This window comes from Pteronotus mesoamericanus, unplaced genomic scaffold (genome assembly GCF_021234165.1).
Source record: "Pteronotus mesoamericanus isolate MK-2021 breed Mesoamerican mustached bat unplaced genomic scaffold, CSHL_Meso_final contig_73, whole genome shotgun sequence".
In the NCBI taxonomy this organism is placed as follows: domain Eukaryota; kingdom Metazoa; phylum Chordata; class Mammalia; order Chiroptera; family Mormoopidae; genus Pteronotus; species Pteronotus mesoamericanus.
The window spans coordinates 22,143,730-22,166,685 of NW_026555245.1; the positions used below are offsets into that span (position 1 = coordinate 22,143,730).

A 22,956-nucleotide genomic window follows, 5' to 3' on the forward strand; every position below is an offset into this window, starting at 1 on the left:
GAAGGTGAAGTTGTGAAGGTTAACTCTGAAAGGAGCAAAGTTGAAATGGGGAAAGAGGAAGGCTGTGTATTGGAGATAGGGTGAGGATTGCATGTGAGATTATTTTGATGTGAGCTGAAAGAAAAAAAAACCCCACAGAACATAAAATCCATAATTGCTGAGGTAATTTTAACATGAAGGTGGGGAGAAAGCCAGGCTTCTTAGATGCTGACAGAATTGTTCAATCTATTGACTCATTTCCCGCAATTTGAAAGCTAAAATCTCACCCACTCAGATCTCCCCTCTGCAGAAGTTTGGCTCTCATCCAAATGTTGGGTAATAAAGACGATCTGCAAGCTCTCTGAACACAGATCTGCAGCTTTTCAGGAGAGAAATCAAAACAAGATCACAAGGTAAGAATGAAACCACTATTCTGCTAGATTTTTGTAAAATAAGATCTTGGGAATTATGAAGAACTGTTTTTTATTTGTATGAAATATATTAGACTGATTTGCTATTATTATAACCAATCACAGTATAAGCTGATGATGATAGTTGCTACTAACTCATAATTCCATTTTAATTTCTTTTGGGTGGTTTGGAAAATAAACTAGTTGCTAAAATAGAGTCTAATAGCCTTTATGGTAAGTGTTCCCCTCCCTCATTACAAAATTTCACAAAGGAAGTTGATAATTCTATTTCATACTCCTAAAGCTTATCCAATACAAACTTACAATTGTTTAGGTGCTATTCTCTCAAAACCATCTGCTAAAACATAAAGAATTGAGATCCTAAATGGGTAAATATAAAAGTTCATTTGTTTTGCTACTTTTCCTAAAGATTTTCCTTTAAAGTTCCTATTGCTCTCTTTATTTCTTGCTGTCACATTGCATTTTTTTCCCCTTGCCATTTTCTCTTATCTTTCCATGCATGAATATATGACTCCAGACTATTTTATTAAAGAAAGTGGCACAAAATTCAAAAGTACTGTGGTGGCACACGAAGACTGGCAGAAGGTCTTTGGAGACTTGAGCGTGGAACATCTAGGACAATAGGACCAGACGAATCTTCCCGACCCCCTCCTCAGCACTGTTTCAGCTTGAATCATCCTTCCCTGTATGCCACCATGGATGCTGTTCCCAACATCCCAGTTTATTGCTTCTTTGTCTTCCAAACACTTGATGTTTCTCTTTTAATTTCATCTCTGAAAAGACACAGCTCTGTGTTCAGAAAAATTCATAATTCTCAAAGCAAAATTGGAGGAGCTTGAACTTAATCACATATCTTGGTAGTACACTTTAAATAGTTAAGAACTCTGCACAGGTGTATCTCTCTCTGTAGCTCAAATTTTAAATTTTGTGTGTTCTTTTTTGAAATATTCCTGGATTTTCTACTAATCCTTGACTGGTAGTTTAATAATTCATTTTCTCAGCAATGCATAGACCACTTATTTCTCTCTTTCCCATCATTAATTCACAATGTTTATAGCCAGAATGTATCAATTTCCCCTTCCCATTTATACCCAGGGAAGAATTCTGAGGAAAACTTTCACTTAGGTGTTGAAATAGGGTTGAAAGTAAGGGAAGAAATTGAGAAATGGGAGCTGCCCCTCCTGGCCAGGGTCTATAGATGGTTAAAGAAGCAGAGCTTGCAACTAACTTCAGGGAATGTGCCTGAGCTTCAGTGGTAAGAAGTTCTGTTCCATGGATTAAATAAATCATTTTAAGAAAATACTGCAGGGGTGGGGGGATGTAGCTGAAAGGCTGGTGGGGGTTGGATAGGAGAGTGGAATTTGCAAGCAGCATTGGAGGAAGAAAAAAAATATACATCAGGGGATTTTTATGGCAGTAAATCTGATAGCATTTGGTCTTTTTTGAAGATAAAAGTATGACTATGTCAATATCAATGTATCTCTCATTCAACAAGTTGAAATTTTGGTACACACAGTGGGAACTGAGAATGTTAGTCATTATTCTCCTTTTTTATATCAGTTTGAAGCAAGAACATTTAGAAACATTAAGACCAAAAATAATCTCCTTGAACAACAGAAAGAAATTTTAATTCTGTCAAAAACTGAAAGGATGCTTGGTTCAAGGACTTTAGGAAATCGTGGAACATATAACCTCTTTTTGATTTCCCTCTGGGTTCTCTGGTGCTGAAATCTACATGCAAGAGGAACCTTTAAAGGGAAACAGCCTTGGAGGACAGGCAAAGTTCACTGGTGGTTGGGGTGGTGGTGGTAATGGGGAGTAAGGACATTGAGGCACTTCCTCTGCGTAGCAGACTCCTGGCAAGATTCACATACTGGCCTTGTTATTTTTGATAGATCATGCCAGATCTGTGAAGGTTTTTGTTTTGTTTTTGTTGTAAGTGAAGAGTGCAATTTAGCATAACAATAAAAGCACAGATTTTTAGAGTCAGACAGGCCTCATATCCAATATCTCATCATTGTCTAGCTAGATTATTTTGGATTTTACTTAACTTTCCTGAGCCTGAAGTTTTTTCTTTGTTGCCAAATGTAAACAAACAAAACAACAACAAGCCACCCAAAAAGGCCCACACCAAGACACATCTTATTGAAATGGCAAAGCTTAAAGGTGAGAAGAGATTCTTAAAAGCCAGAAGAGAAAAGCCATTAGTTACCTACAATGTAGCTCCCATTAGACTGTCGTCTGATTTTCAACAGAAACATTTCAGGCCCAAGGGAGTGGCATGAAATATTCAAAGTGATAAAAAGCAAGGACCTGCAACCAAGGGTACTTACTCAGCTAGTCTATCATTTAAAATTAAAGGAAAAATAAAGAGCTTCCCACACAAGAAATAGCTAAAGGAGTTTGTACCACCAAACCAGTATGGCAACAAATGTTAAAGTCCTTGCTTGTAGAATAAGATGAAGATGAAGAAGAAAAACAGAGAAAAATAGTTTAAAAATAAAACGGCAATAATCAATAATCACTTTAAATATATATGGCTTAAATGTTCTAATCAAACACATAGAGTAGATGAGAGAATATGAAAACAAGACACACACACACACACACACAGAGTCTGTTAGAGACCCACCTCAGAACAAAAGATAAGCACTGAATAAAAGTAAAGGGATGGAAAAATATTTCATGCAAATGGAAAGAAAAAAAATTGGGGTAGCAATAGTTATATTTGACAAAATAGACTTTAAATCCAAGGCTATAGTAAGAGACAGAGAAGGACACTGCATAATAATAAAGGGAACACTCCAACAAAGTGTATAACCCTAGTAAGTATTCATGCACCCAACATAAGAGCACCTAAATACAAGATCTGTCCAGAAAAATTCCAAGCATTGTTAATATAACGAGAATGGTTTGCATGACATCAATGTAATTTGGTAGTCAAAGAGACTGGATTGGAATGCACAGGCATGAACAATGACAACTCCACTGTATTGGTCAGTGGGCACAGTAGATACTGTTGAGTGAGCAGGTGTACTGTGTGGCCATGGCATTCAAAATAACTGAATGAGTAGAGCAACAAATCAGCCTTAAATTTTGTGTTAAGCTTGAGCATTCCTCTGCAGAAACTATTCAGATGATTTGAAAGGCCACAACTATGGGCAACTGGTGACTGGCAGCTTCATCATGACAATGTGCTTGTTAATGCATCACATCTCATGTGGAGTTTTTTTGTGAAATATCAAATCACCCAGGTGACTCATCCCCACTACCACCCAGATTTGGCACGCTGCAACTCCTGGATTTTACAAAACTAAAATCACCTTTGAAGGGGAAGAGATTTCAGACCATCAATGAGATTCAGGACAATACTACAGAGCAGCAAATGGCAACTGGGAGAAATCTGTGAGGTCCCAAGGTGGTGCCTACCTTGAAGGGAAAGGAGGCATCATTGTCCTACATACAGTGTTTCTTGTATCTTCTTAAATACATGTCTCTATTTTTCGTATCGCATGGCTGTATACTTTCTGGAAAGCCCTAGTATGTGAAGCAAATATTGATGGACATAAAGGAAGAGACTGACTGAAATAGAGTCATAGGAGAGGATTTTAACTCTCGATTGACTTCAATGGAATAACTTCCAGGCAGGAAATCAACAAGCAGACAGCAACCTTAAATGACACACTAGATCAAATGGATTTAGTTGACATCTTCAGAGCACTGTACCCCAGAGAAGTGAACATACATACTTTTCAAGTGCACATGGAACATTTTCTAGGATAGAGCACATGTTAGGACACAAAATAAGTCTCAATACATTTAAGAAGATTGAAATCATATCAAGCATCTTCCTCTACCATAATGGTATGGAACTAGAAACAAATCACAAGAAGAAAACTGAAAATACACTAAGACATGGAAGCTAAATAACATTATTAAACACTGAATGGGTTAACGAGATCAAGGAAGAAATCAAAAGATACCTTGAAAGAAATGAAAATGAGAAGACAGCCCAAAACCTGTGGGACACAGGAAAAGCAGACCTAAGAGGGAAATTCATAGTATTACAGGTCTATCTCAAGAAACAAGAAAAAGCTCAAATAAACAATCTAACTTTACACTTAAAGGAACTTGAAAAAGAATGTGAAACAAAACCAAAAGTGGTAGAAGGAAAGAAATATAAAGATTAGAGCAGAAATAAAAGAAAGAGTCTAAAAAAAATACAAAAGATCAATGAGTCCAAGACCTGATTCTTTGAAAAGATAAACAAGATTGACAAACCTTTAACCAGACTATTTAGAAAAAAAGGAGGGGGCACAAATAAATGAAATCAAACATGAAACAGGAGAAATAATAACTGTCACCAAAGAAATACAAAGAATTGTAAGAAAATATTATGAAGAACTATATGCCAACAAACTGGACAACCTGGATGAAATGGATAAATTCCTAGAGACATACATCTTCTAAAACTAAATCAGGAAGAATAATGGAATCTGAAGATAGATTACATCTAGTGAAATTGAAGCAGCTATCAAAAAACTACCAACAAACACATGCCCTGGACCAATGGCTTCCCAGGTGAATTTTATCAAACATTTTGAAAAGAACTAACATATCTCCTTCTCAAACCATTTTTAAAAATTCAAGAGGAGGGAAGACTCCCAAGCTTATTTTATGACACCAGCATTATCCAATACTCATAACCAGATAAAAATACTACAAAAAAAGAAAAAGAAAATTATAGGTCAATATTCCTGCTGAACATAGATACTAACATCCTCACAAAACATCAGCAAAATGAATACAGCAATACATGCAAAGGACCATACACCATGATCAAATGGGATTTACTCTAGGGATGCAAGGTTGTACAACATTCACAAATAAATAAATGTGATGCACCACATAAACAAAATGAAGGATAAAAACCACATGACCATATATTGCATGCAGAAAAAGGATTTGATAATATCCAGCACCCATTTATGATTAATAAAACTCTCAGCAGAGAGGGAATAAAAGAAATATACCTAAATATAATAAAAGTCATTATGACAAACCCAGTGCTACCATCACACTCTATGGGAAAAAACTACAAGCATTCCCCTTAAGATCAGGAACAAGACAGGGATGTCCACTTTCACCTTCCTCATTCAACATAGCACTAAAATTCTAGCCACAGCAGTCAGACAAGAAGAAACAAAAGTCATCCAAATAGGTAAGGAAGAAGTAAAACTGTCATTATTAGCAGATGACATAATGCTTACATAGGGGACCATAAGGTTCCTCCAAGAAACCAGTAGAACTGATAAATAAATTCAGTAAAATAGCAGAGTGCAAAATTAATATCCAGAAATCAGTTGCATTTTTATATGCTAATAATGTACTATCAGAAATGAAAATTAAGAAAACAATCCCATTTGCAAGTACTTCACAAAGAACAAAATACCTAGGAATAAGTTTAATCTAAGATGTACAAAGAACCTGTACTCATAAAATTATAAGACCCTGAAGAAAGAAACTTAAGAAGATACAAATAGATGGATGCACATACTGTTTTCATAGATAGGAAGAACGAACAATATTAAAATGTTTATACTACCCAGAGCAATATATAGATTCAATGCAATTCCTACCAATGACGTATTTCACAGACCTAGAACAAATATTTCAAAAATGTATATGGAACCACAAAAGACCCTGAATAGCAATAGCAGTCTTAAGAAAGAATAAAGTTGGAGGCATCTTAATACTTGATGTCAAACTACATTATAAGGTCATAATAATCAAAGCAGCATAGTACTAGCATAAAAAGACACATAGATCAATGGAACAGAATAGAGAACCCAGAAATAAGCCCATGCCTTCATAGTCAATTAATATTCAACAGAGTAAGCAACATATACAAGGGCTAAAGATAGTTTATTCAATAAATGGTGTTGGGAGAATTGGACAGATAGTGCAGAAAAATGCAATTAGACTACATTCTTATGCCACATGCAAGAATAAATTAAAAATGGATTGAAGACTTAAATGTTAGACTTGAAACTATAAAAATCTTAGAAGAAATCATAGGCAGTAAAACCTTGGACATTGCTCATAGTAATATTTTTTTCTGATATATCTCCTCAGGTAAGGGAATGAAAGAAAAATAAAGAGGACTACATAAAACTAAAAAGTTTTTGTACAGCAAAGTAAAACATCAGCAAAATAAAAAGACAGCCCACTAAATGGGAAAACATATTTGCTAATATATTTAATAAGGGGTTAATACCCAAAATTTATAAAGCATTTATAAAAGTCAACACCAAAAAATCCAATTAAAAAATGGGCCAAGGGCCTGAATAGACACTTCTTCCCAAAAAGAACATACAGATGTCTAATAGACATATGAAAAGATACTCAACCTCACTAATCATCAGGGAAATGCAAATTAAAGCCACAATGAGATACCATCTCACACCTGTCAGAATGGCTATCATTGATAAATCAATAAACATTTATTGCTGGTGAGGATGTAGAGAAAGGAGAACCCTTTTGCACCATTGGTGGGAATGCAGACTGGTGCAGCCACTGTGGAAGCACTATGGAGAAACCTCAAAAAATTAAATCTGGAACTGCCTTATGACCTAGCAATTCCACTTCTGGGAATATATATAAAGAAACTCAAAACACTAATGTGAAAAATATAAGAACACTTAAGTTCATTGCAGCATTGTTCACAATTGCCAAGATATGGAAGCAGTCCAAGTGTCCATCAATAGATGAGTGGATAAAACAACTACAGTACATTTACACAGTGGAATACTACCCAACTGTAAAAAAGAAGAAAATTTTACCCCTTTTAACAGCATGGATGGACCTGGAGAACATTATGCTAAGTGAAATAAGCCAGTCAGAGAAAGATGAAACAACATGATTTCACTCATATGTTTGATTTAATGAAAAAACTGAACTATGAAACAAAGTAGAAACAGACTCATAGATTCATAGAGAGCAGGCTGATATCTTTGGGGGGCAGTGTTGCGGGGTAGAAGGATTGAGCAAGAAAGAAAAAGAACTGATGGACATGGACAACAGTGTGGTGACTGTGGGCAGAAGAGGGGTGGGTGACATTGGAAGAGGGTGTAAGGGGGATAAAATGTAATGGGGAAAAATACAATAAAAATGGTTAAATTAAAAATAAATAAATAAAAGTTTAAATGAAGAAAGATGAATTCCAAAGACTTCACTTAGTATATCTCTAATCCTTTTTGTGAAACTATTTTCCATTCAAAGTTTCCACCATTCTCAAACATAAAAATATTAGTGAGATAATATTAAAACATGACACCTATTTTCTTTAGGGTTACCTTCATTGCCATATGAGGGAAACTGTACCTTGCTGGCCCGTTTTCATGAGTAACTTTCATTTGCCATTTCCATTGGTATTGCCAGAACCAAGAGGAGTCCACCCACAAAATTGGCTGGGTGCTTCACTTTTAATTAGTACACTAGTCTACATCTAACGTCTAATTCCCCTTCATTTTCAATACCTTATAAATTGGATGATTGTCATAATTTCCCTAGCAATACTAGTGCATCTGAGACGTTATGCAATTATAAGAACATTTTACTCATTACTGCTGTTGGATTTCCTAGCAAAGATTCAGTATTTTTTTTAAGGAATTTGACAGAATGCTAGTGTTTTGCATGTGTGCTGTGTTCAAATCTAAACCACTCTAACTTCTTAGCTTACTGGCTCTATCAATGGCATTTGTTTAAGAAATTCTATTTTAAATGTTCTATTTTCTTTCTAAAGAGGAGATTATATGCCTTTTCCCACTTATATAAGAATGCCCACGCTGGCTTGTGTGACTCAGCGGACTGAACACTAGTCTTCAAACAGATATGTGGCGGGTTCAATTCCCAGTCAGGGCACATGCCTGGATTTCGAGCCAGGTCCTCAGTTGGAGGCATGTGAGAGGCAATCGATGGGTGTTTCCTCTCTTTCTCCTCCCCTTCCCCTCTCTCTAAAAATAATTAATTAATTAATTAATTAATTAAAAGGTTTCCTTGGAGCTCCAAAATTTTAATTAAAAAAAAGACAATGCCCAAACTTGAAGAGAATTTTTTTTTATTGATTGATTTTAGAGAGAGAGAGAGAGGAAGAGAGAAACGTTGTTCGTTGTTCCACTTGTTTATCCATCCATCGGTTGATTCCTTTATGTGCCCTGACACCTACAGAAAATTTTTATAAGAATTTACTTGAGCCAGACAGACAAAAATGCAGAGAAGCAAGATGTCAAATGCTCTGAAGAATGAGTTTTGCAATTTCCTTTATTCCTTTGGAATTAAGGAGGGAACATAAGGAATACTACATAAAGGTGGAAGAAAACAGGGGGGATTGAATTATAGGATAGTTAAAAAGATTATGGGTTCTTTGTTGGTAGTTAGCCCTGAGAGGGGCATTACTTCTGGCATTTCTTTTTTTTTCTTTTTTCTTTTCTTTTTTTAAATTAATTAATTTATTTTTTCAAATACATTTGTCTCTGCCTTCCCCCCACCACTTTCCCTTGCCCCTATCTCCCTCCCTCCCTCAACTCTTCTCCTTTGGTATTGTCCATGAGTCCTTGCTTATATGATCCTTGACTTTCCCCTTCCCTTCCTTTTCCCCCGCCCCGCCCCCTCCTTCCCTCTTGTCTCTGTTGGTTTCTTTTCCTTTCAGTGTTGCTGGTCTTATTTTCCTTGCATCTTTGTATTGTTGGTTCGGTTCCACTTATACGTGAGATCATATGGTATTTGTCTTTTGCTCCCTGGCTTATTTCGCTTAGCATAATGCTCTCCAGTTCCATCCATGCTGTCGCGAAGTTTAGTAGTTCTTTTTTTCTTTCTGCTGCGTAGTATTCCATTGTGTATATGTACCATTACTTTTTGATCCAATCATCTACTGATGGGCATTTAGGTTGCTTCCAACACTTTGGCTATTGTCAATTGTGCTGCTATGAACATTGGGGTGCATAGGTTCTTTTGAATTGGCGTTTTGGGATTCTTAGAGTATAGTCCCAGCAGGGGAATCACTGGATCAAAAGGCAGTTCCATTTTCAGCGTTTTGAGGAAATTCCACACTGCTTTCCACAGTGGTTGCACCAGTCTGCATTCCCACCAACAGTGGACTAGGGTTCCCTTTTGTCCACAGCCTCGCCAGCACCTGTTGTTTGTTGATCTGTTTATGATGGCCATTCTGACCGGTGTGAGGTGGTACCTGATGGTGGTTTTGATCTGCATTTGTCTGATGGCTAGTGGTGCTGAGCATCCTTTCAAATATCTCTGGGACCTTTGTATCTCCTCCTTGGAAAAGTGTCTGCCCAGGTCCTTTGCCCATTTTTTGATTGGATCGTTTGTCATCTTGGAGTGGAGTCCAGTGAGTTCTTTATATATCTTGGAGCTCAAACCTCTATCTGATGTATCATTAGCGAATATATTTTCCCATACAGTTGGCTCCCTTTTCATTTTGCTGATGTTTTCTTTTGCCATGCAGAAGCTTCTTATTTTGATGAGGTCCCACTTGTCTATTCTTTCCTTTATGTCCCTTGCTTTAGGAGACATATCAGTGAAAAAAATTGCTGCGTGGGATATCTGAGAGTTTTCTGCCAATATTCTCCTCTAGGACTTTTATGGTGTTGCGACTTATATTTAAGTCTTTTATCCATCTTGAGTTTATTTTTGTGCATGGTGTCAGCTGATGATCCAATTTCAATTTTTTGCATGTAGCCATCCAGCTCTCCCAACACCATTTGTTGAAGAGGCTCTTATGGCTCCATTTTATGCTTCTGCCCCCTTTGTCAAATATTAGATGCCCATGTAGACCTGGGCTTATTTCTGGGCTTTCTATTCTGTTCCACTGGTCTATGGGTCTGTTCTTGTGCCAGTACCAGTTTCTTGTGAGTATAGTGGCTTTGTAGTATAGTTTGATGTCCAGTATTGTGATCCCTCCTACTTTGTTTTTCCTTCTCAAAATTGCTGCAGCTATTCAGGGTCATTTATGGTTCCATCTAAATTTTTGAAATATCTGTTCTATTTCTGCGAAATATGTCATTGGTATCTGAATAGGGATTGCATTGAATCTATAAATTGCTTTGGGTAGTATGGACATTTTGATGATATTAATTCTTCCAATCCATGAGCACGGTATATGCTTCCATTTATCTGTGTCTTCCTTAATTTCTTTCTTCAATGTTGTATAGTTTTCTGCATACAGGTCTTTTACCTCTTTGGTTAAATTTATTTCTAGGTACTTTATTTTTCTTGTTGCTATATTGAATGGTATTTTTTTTCTGATTTCTTCAAATTGTATTTCATTGCTGGCATACAAAAATGCCTTTGATTTCTGAATATTGACTTTGTATCCTGCTGTTGTGCCAAATTCACTTATTAGGTTGAGGAGTTTTTTGGTAGAGTCTACAGGGTTTTCTATGTACACTATCATGTCATCTGCAAACAATGATAGCTTTACTTCCTCCTTTCCTATTTGATTGCCTTTTATTTCTTTTTCTTGTCTGACTGCTCTGGCTAGGACTTCCAATACAATGTTGAAAAGGAGAGGTGAAAGTGGACATCCTTGTCGCGTTCCTGATCTTAGTGGGAAAGCTTTCAGTTTTTGCCCGTTGAGTGATGTTGGCTGTAGTTTTTTCATATATGGCCTTTATTATGTTGAGGAATGCCCCATTTATTCCCATTTTTCTGAGTGTTTTGATCATAAATGGGTGCTGTACCTTATCGAATGCTTTTTCTGCATCTATCGAGATGATCATGTGGTTTTTGTCTTTTCTTTTATTTATGTGATGTATCACGTTTACTGATTTGCGTATATTGAACCATCCCTGCATGCCTGGGATGAATCCCACTTGATTGTGGTGGATAATCTTTTTAATGTATTGCTGGATGCGGTTTGCCAATATTTTGTTGAGGATTTTAGCATCTATGTTCATCAGCGAAATTGGCCTGCAGTTTTCTTTCTTTGTAGTTTTCTAATCCCTGATTTTGGGATTAGGGTGATGCTGGCCTCATAAAAAGAGTCTGGGAGTCTTCCTTCCTCTTGGATTTTTTGGAATAGTCTGAGAAGGACAGGGGTTAGCTCTTCCTTAAATGTCTTGTAAAATTCTCCTGGGAAACCGTCCGGCCCTGGGCTTTTGTGTGCCAGGAGTTTCTTGATGACTACTTCAATTTCCCCAGCAGTTATCGGTCTGTTCAAGCTTTCTGTTTCTTCCTCCTTCAGTGTTGGAAGATTATACTTTTCTAGAAATTTGTCCATTTCATCAAGGTTTTCAAATTTCTTGGCATATAATTGTTCATAGTAGTTTAGTTTCTGACAATCCTTTGTATTTCTGTGGTATCAGTTGTTATTTCTCCTCTTTCATTTCTGTAATTATTTATTTGGGTCCTCTCCATTTTTTTCTTGATGAGCCTGCTTAAAGGCTTGTCGATTTTGTTTATCTTTTCAAAGAACCAGTTCTGGCTTGGTTGATCATTGAATTGTTCTTTTCGTCTCTATGTCATTCAGTTCTGCTCTAATCTTGACTATTTCCTTCCTTCTACTTGCTCTGGGATTTATTTGTTGTTGTTTCTCCAGTTCTTCAAGTTGTAGTGTTAGGTCTTTTATTTGAAATGTTTCTATCTTTTTTGGTAAGCCTGTATTGCTATGAACTTCCCTCTCAGGACCGCCTTTGCTGTGTCCCATAGGTTTTGGACTGTTGTCTGTTCATCTTCATTTGTTTCCAGAAATTTTTTGATTTCTTCTCTTATCTCATTATTGACCCATTCATTGTTTAATAGTCTACTGTTCAGTCTCCATGAGTTTGCAGGTTTTTGAAGTTTCTCTTTGAGGTTGATTTCCAGTTTCAAGCCCTTGTGGTCTGAAAAAAAGTTTGGTATTATTTTAATTTTCCCGAATTTGCTGAGGTTTGCTTTGTGTCCTATCCTGTGGTCTATCTTTGAAAAATATCCATGAGCATTTGAAAAGAATGTGTATTTTTCTTCTTTGGGATGTAAGGTTCTATATATGACAGTTAAGTCTCTTTGATTCAGTGTATCATTAAGTGCCACAATATGTTTATTAATGTTTGTTTGGAAGAGCTGTTCATTTTTGACAGTGGGGTGTTGAAATCCCCTACTATCAGTGTGTTGCTGCCTATATCTTTTTTGAAGTTGCCCAACAATTTCCTTATATACTTGGGGGCTCCTATATTAGGAGCATATAAGTTTACAATGTTGATGTCTTCTTGATAGAATCTTCCTTTAAGTATTATAAAGGGCCCCTCTGGGTCTCTTTTTATGGCCTTTGTTTTGAAATATACTTTGTCTGATATAAGTATGGCAACCCCGGCCTTTTTCTCTTGCCCATTTGCTTGGAATATTTTTTTCCATCTCTTTACTTTCAATCTGTGTAGGTCTCTTGCTCTGAGGTGGGTCTCTTGTAGGCAGCATATGTGTGGGTCATATTTTCTTATCCATTCAGCTACCCTGTGTCTTTTGATTGGGGCATTTAGTCCATTCACATTGAGAGATATTACTGATAGAAACTTACTCAGCTTTTCTCTTTGTACCTGTGTTCGTCTCTCTCTCATTCTTTTCCTTCATCTGCTTAAACCAGTCCCCTTAGTATATCTTGGAGTGCTGGTTTGGTAGAGATGTATTCTTTTAGCCTTCTCTTGTCTGGGAAACTCCGTATTTCCCCTTCTATTTTAATTGAGAGCCTTGCTGGGTAGAGCAGCCTTGGCTGTAGGCCATTACTTTTCATGACTTGGAATATTTGTTGCCATTCCCTTCTGGCTTGTAATGTTTCTGTTGAGAGGTCAGCTCCTAGGCATATTGGGGCCCCCTTGTATGTTACCTTCTCCTTCTCCCTTGCTGCCTTGAGGATTCTCTCTTTGTCTTTGACATTTGCCATTTTAATGATGATGTGTCTTGGAGTGGACCTCCTTGGGTCCCTCTTGAATGGGGTCCTCTGTGCCTCCTGAATCCATGAGACCCTTTCTCTCCTCAAATTAGGGAAATTTTCTATCATTACTTTTTCAAGGAGGTTCTGTATCCCTTGTTCCTCTTCTTCTCCTTCTGGTATCCTTATTATATGGATATTATTGCGTTTCAGGTTGTCCTGCATTTCCCTAAATGCTTCTTCATTCTTTTTGAGTCTTTTTTCCATTTCTTGTTCTTTCTGGGAGCTTTTTTCTACCTTATCCTCCACCTCACTGATTCGATCCTTGGCTTCATCCAGCCTGCTTTGGATTCCTTCTACTGTGTTCTTCAATTCAGAAATGGTATACTTCATATCCTCTTGTGTCTTCTTGATAGTTTCTATGTCCTTTTCCAGGTCGATATAGTTTGCTGGAAGATCCTGATAGTTTCTCTGCAGTTTCTCATAGTTATCTTTGAGCTGGCTGAGCTCATTGAGCTTCCTTAGAGCCATTGTTTTGAATTCAGTATCTGATATTTCCCTTGCCTCTATTTCATTTAGTTCTCTCTGTGGGGATTCCCTTTTTCCACTCATTTGGGGGGAACTTCTTTTTCTTCCCATTTTTGTGAGAGTCTATTATGTAATTTATTTATTTATTTTTGCTTCTGCTCAATTGATCCATCTAGATTTCCTGACTTTGCGGATTAAACTTCTATGGTAGTAGGCCGGTCTTATTTAATTATTTATTTATTAGAATTTTTATTATTTTTTTTTCCTTTACTTTTCTTTCTGGACCTGCCTCTGATGATGTCAGTTGTTGACCCTCTATGACCTTGGGTCGTTTGTCTGCAGGAGACTACTGTCTGTTTATGACTTTGGGCAGCTATGTGACCCCTTCATCCAGGGATCTACTATTTCTGTGGATCGCTCTGTACTCTCACGCTGGCTCCTCAATCGAACTCCCTGGCCTGGCAGGATCCCCTGCCCGCCTGGCCACGCACGTGCTTGCTCCAGCCCAGGGGCACTAATTCGCGACCTCGCACACTTGTCTGGCCCTCCACCAAGCAGGCACCTCAGCACTGGTCAGTTTAGGGTCTTCTATTTTGTGCTTTCCCCTCTTTTGGCTCTTTGGCGGCATCCCCTGCCCATGCAAAATGGAGACTGCAGAAATGGGAGGAAGTCAGCTCCAGGACTCTCTGGTTAATCCTGTCTCCATTTTCTCCTCCAGGGTCTCTGGGCAGCTCTGTGACTCCTTCTGCCTGGGATCTACTATTTCTACAGACTGCTCTGCACTCATGGGCCTATGCGGGCCAGTTTAGGCCTGTCCTTGCCGATCTGTGCACTCCCTCACAGGCCCCGTGGGCGCCAACCTGCGGGAGCCCTGGCCAGCCCTCGCGGGTCTGCACACGCACTCGCCAACCCTCACTGCCCACTTGGCGCGTGTGTGCGCGCACCTGCACTGGGTGATTTTGGGCTGTCTATTGTGTGCTTTTCAGCTTTTGGCTCTTTGAGGGCATGGCCTGCCCATGCACAATGGAGACTATGGAAGCGAGAAGGAGTTGGGACTCCCCAGTTCCTCCTCCTGTTCTTTCCCCAATGCCTCCGTTTCCAGTCTCTCCTCGGGGGTCTCTGGGCAGTTCTGTGACCCCTTCGGCCAGGGATCCACTATTTCTGCGGACTGTGTTGTATTCACAGGCTGTCTGGCTCCCCTGCGCCCTGCTTCTGCCTTTTTGGGGGTGTGCCCTGCCTGCCCAAAATGGAGACTATGGAATGGGGAGGGAGTGGGGACTCCCCGGACTCCTCCTCCCGTTCTTTCCCCAACGCCTCCGTCTCCAGTCTCTCCTTAAGGCTCTCAATGCAGCTGTGTGACCCCTTTGGCCAGGGATCCTCTATTTCTTCCAGACAGTCTGTACTTAACCTCCCAACTCACACGTGCACAAACTATGTGTGTGGAGCTCAGGAAAGGCAGGTTAATTGATTCCCTTATGCTTGAGCAAGGTGGTAGCTGCAGAGTTGGGGGTGCGTTATCACCGGGGCTCTGACGGCCGCTGTCTCAGTTCTCTTCACAAAGTTTTCCTCACCACTCTTTTTCTAGGCACCAGCTCACTCTGCTACCGCCTCTACCCAGAGATCAAGGAGGGTGGCTGCCACTGCAATTTTTGCGTTGGCCCTTCAAATATCTCTTTGCATCCCCAGCTGCCTGTCTCTGGCAGAGAGTGCCCCTAAGCTTTTCGGGGTTGCTTTATGTTTTATCTGTGTGTTTTCTTGGTTTTAGCTGCTGTAGTCTAGAAGTCCCTGTTTATTATTCAGACCCCATTCTTCTCAGGGGGAGCTAACTAGCAGTTTCAATGTCCCTCTGGTGCTGGTGCCTGTGGGCACCCAGCCCATCCTCTCAAACCTCCACCTCACTTCTCACCCGTTGGGATGTGTGAGAGTCGAATCCACTATCTGTCCGCGGCTCCAAGGCTCCTCTCCCTCTATCATGCCACTGTTTTCCAGGTGCTTTCTCCACTATTTAGTCACAATTCCAGTTTGGTCTTAGGAGGAGGTCAGCGTAACTCCCATTCACTCCTCTGCCATCTTTCTTTATTATATTTCTGACATTTCAAAGGTGTGTTAATTTAGATGCACAAGCACAATGGATAGGGCTGGCTTAAAACCTTGTGCTAAAGAAGTTATAGGCCTGGGTTCAGATTACTCACCCTGACTAGCCCAGTTAGGAATTTATCCTCACAGGATCACATCATCCTGTGAGATTACTTTTGGTTAGCTTTATTATAGCTCCTCTTTTTTTTTGTCCACATCCCTGTGTTCTTTTACTTAGGGGCTTATTACACCCAAACATGAATTTTCCTCTAACCTGAATTTATTAGTTCTAAAGTTTTGCCTCATGAGGTTTTCTTTTTTCCATTATCTTTTATACACACACACACACACACACATACATATATATACACACATATACATATATACACACATATATACATATATATTATGTATTACTTGTCCATACTCTTTAACAATCCTGTTTAAACAATACTTTATAAGTAGTCAACATGACTACTTCATATCAGTAAAATAGTAGAGTAGTAAAATTCCTTGAGTAATATTTCTTTCTAATATTTTTTTAAAAAGTTTCAGCCACAAACATTGGTATGGACATCCATTCTAGTATAATTTGGTGACTATCTTCAGCTTTTTTAAAAAAACATTTACTATCACTTGTATAAGATCCATATTACCTGAATGTATATGTAGCATTACTTAATCATAGAGGCTGCATATTTTTCTTTACTGACTTACTCAAAAGCCATATGGTTTGTAAAACCATAATAGTAATTGTCATTATGTGGTGGTCATTTAATGTAAAGTGGATGTCATTAACTTAAAGGAGGATAAGCTGTTCTACTATGAAATATGAGAGGGTTCCATGTTAAGGACAGGATATGTAATGCTTATAGTCAGCTGTCCAATTATTATTTATTATGTAAAGTGGAAGGATTTCTCCTTAGTACTTTGAAGTCCATGACATTAGACTTAGCATTTAGAAGTATTAAAGTCATTTACATTGTGATGTGCCAGGTGTGGGGGAGGGGGTGGCAGGGACAGAGAAGGAGTATTGCTTATAAATTTTTATATCTCTTAATTCATTATAGTATAAAAATGAGATAGAAGTCCATTTTTAGCAGCATCTAATTTTTTTTTTCTGGTTATTTGTAGCAAGTGCTCCTAAAAGGCCACCTAGATTTAGACTCATTGGCTCACTCTACTATCCACGCAGAACTGTGCAGTGACTAGCATAACCTCCAACGTTGTGGTTCACTGCTAGTTCCAGATAACTTTTATATCTATTATTTGCAAGGGCTCTTGTTGGCAAAGGAAGAGATACCAGTTACATTTGTTTGTTCTGCATTGTTAGGTCATATCTGTTCAGAGGAGGAAAATGATTAAATCTTATTTTGGAGAAAAAGAAGACATAGAAAACTGCTTGATGCAGTTTTTTTCACTTTAATAGTTCTTACCTCAAACCCAACTACCATATTACAGAGACTGTGCTTACTTAGAATCCCATGTAGAAATGATTAAATCAACAATTTGGGTAACAAACAGCTGGAACAGCCCATGAAGTAGGCAAGATGAGAGTCAAAGGTTTGTCACACTGTTGTGGGAGGCTCAGTTCTTGCCCTTGCAGTAAAAGATTAAAAGTCAGAAAGACTATCATTGTATTTTATTGTGTATAATGTGCATTTCTTTGCCCAAATTTTTGAGGGAAAAATCTGTTCTTGTGTTTTGTAATTATTTGTTACATAAAATTTATTGTATCATAATATGTTCAAAAATAAATTGCTACAAATTCCTTTATAATACAAAAAACAAGCATCTAAATATAAATAAATTTTAAAAAGACTTAAAAAATTAAAACAGATTTTTTTCCCTGAAAGTTTGGGCCAAAAATGTGGGTGCACATTATACATGGCAAAATACAGGTAGTATGTAAGCAAAGTTTATTAATGATATGTTCTCATGGAAGAGAACAGGCCTAGCTGAGGTGGGCGAGAAAGGCATAGGCACTCAGTCTCTTTGTCCTAAGGACTTACATAACTGGTGGGGTGGAGTGGGGTGAGGGAACAACATATTGATTTGATGGGAAAAATGGTGCATACTCCTCCAAGGGAGGGCATGACCTTCTAAGCATAAATATGGGTGGAGGTCTGTTAACTCAGATTTTTATCTTGCTGTAAACCATCTCCTGTTAGCCAGATACCTGGTTGGAGACAGTTAATTGAAGTTATTTATGAGCTTTTTCTGCAAGTACTATGTCCCCTCCTATCCCTCTTCCTTATCCTAAACTTCTACCTAACAATACCATGATGGACAAGTTTCCACACCTCTGAGCTGTATTTTCTGTTCATTCACAGGGCAGCTCTGTTCCAATTTTTATGGGAATTAAGTATCCATGATGTGGATTGTGGGTTAGTTTATTCATATCAATGGCCAGGAATTCTCACATTGTGAGTGAAAAACTTCCATACTGTTAATTTTTAAATGTCTTCTAAAAATCAAATTCAATACCATGTAATGGAAGATGTAGCATATAACTGGGCGGTGATCCTATTTTTGGTTGTGAAAAAAATCTCATGATCTATCCAGGGATAATGTTCAAAATGTTCAATAGCTGGTATGACATAAACATAGATAAATGAGGGAAGAACCAGTCACATTGAACATGTGTTCATTTCCTATCTGACCATTTTCCTTCCAGTCAGCTCCATTCATTCTTTTTTTAAATTTTTTTATTTTTCAATTACAGTTGCATACAATATTATATTAGCTTCAGGTGTGCAACATTTATATAACTTATAAAGTGATGACCCTGATAAACTTAGTACTCATCTGACACCATACATAGTTATTAAAATATTATTGACTATATTCCTTATGCTGTATTTTACAACCCCACAATTATTCCGTAACTACCAATTTGTATTTCCTTTTTAAAGATTTTATTTATTTGTTTGTTTATTTACTTATTTATTTGAGAGAGAAGCGAAAGGAGGGAGAAAGAGAGAGAGAGAAACTTGTGAGCGAGAAACATAGATTGGCTGCCTCCTGCACATCCCTAACTGGGGACCTGGCCTGCAACACAGGCATGTGCCCTGACCAGGAATCAAACCAGCGACCTTTCATTCCACAGGTCAGTGCTCAATCCACTGAGCCATACCAGTCAGGGCTGTATTTCTTAATCCCTTAACCTTTTTCACCTGTCCTCCCAACCCTCCTCCTTTCTGACAATGGTCAAAATGTTCTCTATCTATGAGTCTGTTTTTGTTCTGCTTGTTTGTTTGAGTATTTTGTTTTTTAGAATTTACATATAAGTGAAATCATATGGCATTTGTCTTTGTCTGACTTATTTCACTCAGAACAATACCCTCTAGGTCTGTTCATGTTGTTGGAGATGGCAAGATTTCATTCATTTTTTTAATGGCTGAGTCATATTTTGTTCTATATATGCACCATTTCTTTATCCATCTATTGGTGGATGCTTAGATTGCTTCCATATCTTGGCTATTATAAATAGTGTTGAAATGATCATATGGATGCATATGTCTTTCTGATTTAGTGTTTTGGGTTTTTTTCAGATAAATATTCAGAAGTGGAATTGCTGGGTCCTTCTTTCTCTCTAGTTATAGCTTTTGTTTTAAAGTCTATTTGGTACAAATATTGCTACTCCAGCTTTTTTTTAATTTCATAAAATAACATTTCAATCTCTTCACTTTCAATCTATGGGCATCTTTTGATCTGAAGTCTCAGGCAGACAACATATGTAAGGATCTTGTTTTCTTTTTTCTTAATTTAATTTATTTTTATTTTTTTAATATATAAATCATGTTTATTCTATTACAGTTGTCTCAATTTTTTCCCCTTTACCCCCTCCACTCATCCCACCCCCACTCCCCACTCCCACAGTCAATTCCCACTCTGTTGTCCATGTCCATGGGTCATTCATACATGTGCTTTGTCTAGCCCCTTCCCCTTCTTTCCACCATTGTCTTCTTTCCCCATCTCCTCTGGTCACTTTCAGCCTGCTCTGTGTTTCCATGCCTGTGGTTTATTTTGTTCATTAGTTTATTTTGTTGAATAGATTCCATTTATAGGTGAGATCATATGATATTTGTCTTTCATCAACTGGCTTATTTTACTTAGCTTAATATTCTCCAGTTCCATCCATGTTGTCACAAAAGGTAGGAGTTCCATCTCTCTGCCTCCCTCCCTCCCTTTCTTTCTTTCTTTCTCTTTCTTTCTTTCTTTCTCTCTCTCTTTCTTTCTTAAATGCAGATTGATTTTATTTATTTTTTAATGTCAAAGTTAATTATTAAGTATTTAAAAAATTTAAAACAATTATAAAGTCTCAGCAATTAAACCAACATGACACCAGCACAGAAATAATCAAGTAGATCAATGAAATATAATGAGCATTCTAGTGACAAATGCATATATCTGTCTAATAATGTAATATATGATTAAGTTGATATTTCAAATCAATGGGTAAAATAAGGCTTTTTCAACAATTAAGATGCATGGACCACTATTACTTGAAATAAAACAAATATAGAGCCTTATTTCACACATTATACAAGAAATATTCAGGTGAGTTAAAAATCAATATGTAGAATCTAAAGAGATTTAGGAGAAAATACAAACTAATATTTTTCTTACCCTGAAGTAAAATATTCAAACCCAGAAGCTATAAAGTAAAATATGACTATATTAAACATTTAAGACTGTTCAGTAATATTCATGTAACAAAAGTTAAAGGACAAGTAATAGAATAGGAAAGTATTTGCAACATATCTATAAAAGGGTTAATAGTGTTGCTTGTTTTTTTAGGGAAAAAAATTCTACAAACATTTAGTCAAAAAATGCATAAGAGATACCAAAAAGTCATTTAAAGCTTTTTAAAAATAATAGAAATAGGCAAGAAATATACACAAACAGGTTTAGTTTCAACAAATAATAAAGGAGCAATTAAAATAACACATCATTGTCACAATAAGATTAATAAGTATTAAAAATATTGGTAATAGCAAGTATTGGTGACTGTGAAAGGAACTGCATATTCATAGACTCTTTTTCTTCATCTTCTTAAAGCAGTCCCTTTAGCATATTTTGCAATGTTGGTTTGGTGGAGCTGTATTCTTTCAGCCTTCTTTTGTGCAGGAAACTCTTTTATTTCATTTCCCATTTTAATTGAGAGTCTTGCTGGGTAGAGCAGTCTTGGTTGCAGGCCTTTGCTTTTCATGACTTCGAATATTTCTTGCCATTCCCTTCTGGCTTGTAGTGTGTCTGTGGAGAAGTCAGCTGCTTGCTATACTGGGGCTCCCTTTCATGTTACTACCTCTTTTTCCCTTGCTGCCTTTAGGATTCTGTTTGTCTTTGATGTTTACCATTTTAATGATGATGTGTCTTGGAGTAGGCCTCATTGGATTCTGGAATGAGACCCTTTGTGCTTCCTGGACTTGTGTGACTTTTTCTCTCCTCCAATTAGGGAAGTTTTCCATTATGACTTTTTCAAACAGATTCTCTATCCTGTGCGCCTCTCTTCTCCTTCTGGTATTGCTATTACATGGATATTATTATGTTTCAGGTTGTCCTGCACTTCCGCAATGTCTCTTCATTCTTTTTGAGTCTTTTTTCATTTCCTTGCTCTTTCTGGGAGCTTTTTTTTTTTTTACCTTGTCCTCCAACTCACTGATTCCATCCTCAGCTTCATCTAGCCTGCTTTTGATTCCTTCTACTGCGTTCTTCAATTCAGAAATTGTCTTCTTCATTTCCTCTTATTTCTTTTTGATAGTTTCTATGTTCTTTTTCATGCTGATATAGTTTGCAGTAAGTGCCTCATAGTTCCCCTGTAGTTTTTGATAATTTTCTCTGAGCTCTCTGAGCTCACTGAGCTTCATTAGAACTATTGTTTTGAACTCAATATCTGATAGCTTACTGGCCTCTATTTCATCTAGTTCTCTTTCTGGGGATTCCTCCTTTCCCTTCGACCGGGGAGGGGTGGGGGGTGTTATTTTGTTGTCTCCTCATTATTTGTAAGACTTCTTTTTTGCTTCTGCTCCTTAAGTTGATCTGTCTTGACTTCTTGACTTTGTGGTGTGACCTTCTATGGTGGGAGACTCCTGTTTTTTCTTTCTGGATCTGCCTCTGATGATGTCAGATGTTGACCCTGTCTGACCTTAGGCAGCCTGTTTGAGACTTCCAGGAATCTACTGTCTGTGGCTGTCTCCTTCAGCTGTTAATCCAGTCACTCTGCACTCAGCAGGCTGGCTTAGAGGCACCATTGGGTGGAGCAAAAGTCCCTCCTGGGGGCGGGGGTCTTTGGGTCCTCTCATGCTGTTGCCACTCAGAGGAGTAGCCTGCCTGAGCCCGATGGCTGTGGCTGTATTGGGAGAAGTAAGCGCCAGGATCCCACCAGCTATTCTCTCTCTAAAGCCTCCATCTCCAGTCTCTCCTCAAGTGTTTCTAGACCACTCTGTGCCCCCTTTAGCCAGAGATCTACTATCTGTGGCTGCCACTCTGTACTCAGCCGTCAGGTTTTAGCACCACCGGGCCTAGGTAGAGCTCCATGGGGTGGGGCTATTGTGTCCTCTCATGCTGTTGGCGCTCAGGTAGTGGTCTGCATAAGCAATATGGCTGTCTCCATCTGGGGGATGAGTCAGCTCCAGTATCCAGCTGGCTACTCTCTCAGTTCTCTCCCCAAAGCCTCCTTCCCCAGTATCTCCTCAGGCATCTCCAGCCCACTCTGCTCCTGCCTTTGCTGGAGAGCAGGGTAAATGGCTGCAAAGAAAAATGTATGAGTTGTCCCTTAAAATGGCTCTTTGTGTCTGTAGCTGCCCATCTCTGTCGGAGAGCAACCCTGCTACCTTTCGCAGCTGGTTGTTATCTATACTTTTTGGGTTCTGGTGCTGTAGGCTGGAGGTCCATGCTTATAGTATAGACACCGCTCTTCTCAGGGGAATCCAACTGGCCATTTCAATATGGTGTTGCCACCCGTGGGCACCCTCTCCACCTTCTCAAGTCTCTACCATACTCCTTACCAGTTAGATT

General features: G+C 38.2%; 1 protein-coding gene across 2 annotated transcripts in view; it reads left to right on the forward strand.

Annotated features, from left to right (window-relative positions):
- Positions 1–344: 344 nt before the first annotated feature.
- IL33 (interleukin 33) overlaps positions 345–22,956 on the forward strand; it is a 54,981-nt gene continuing 32,369 nt past the window's right edge. The window contains exon 1 of one of the 2 annotated variants that reach the window (XM_054583118.1): positions 345–392. The gene's annotated coding sequence lies outside the window, so the exon portion shown is untranslated. The remainder of the gene's footprint in view (positions 393–22,956) is intronic. The other variant, XM_054583122.1, reaches the window with a different exon arrangement.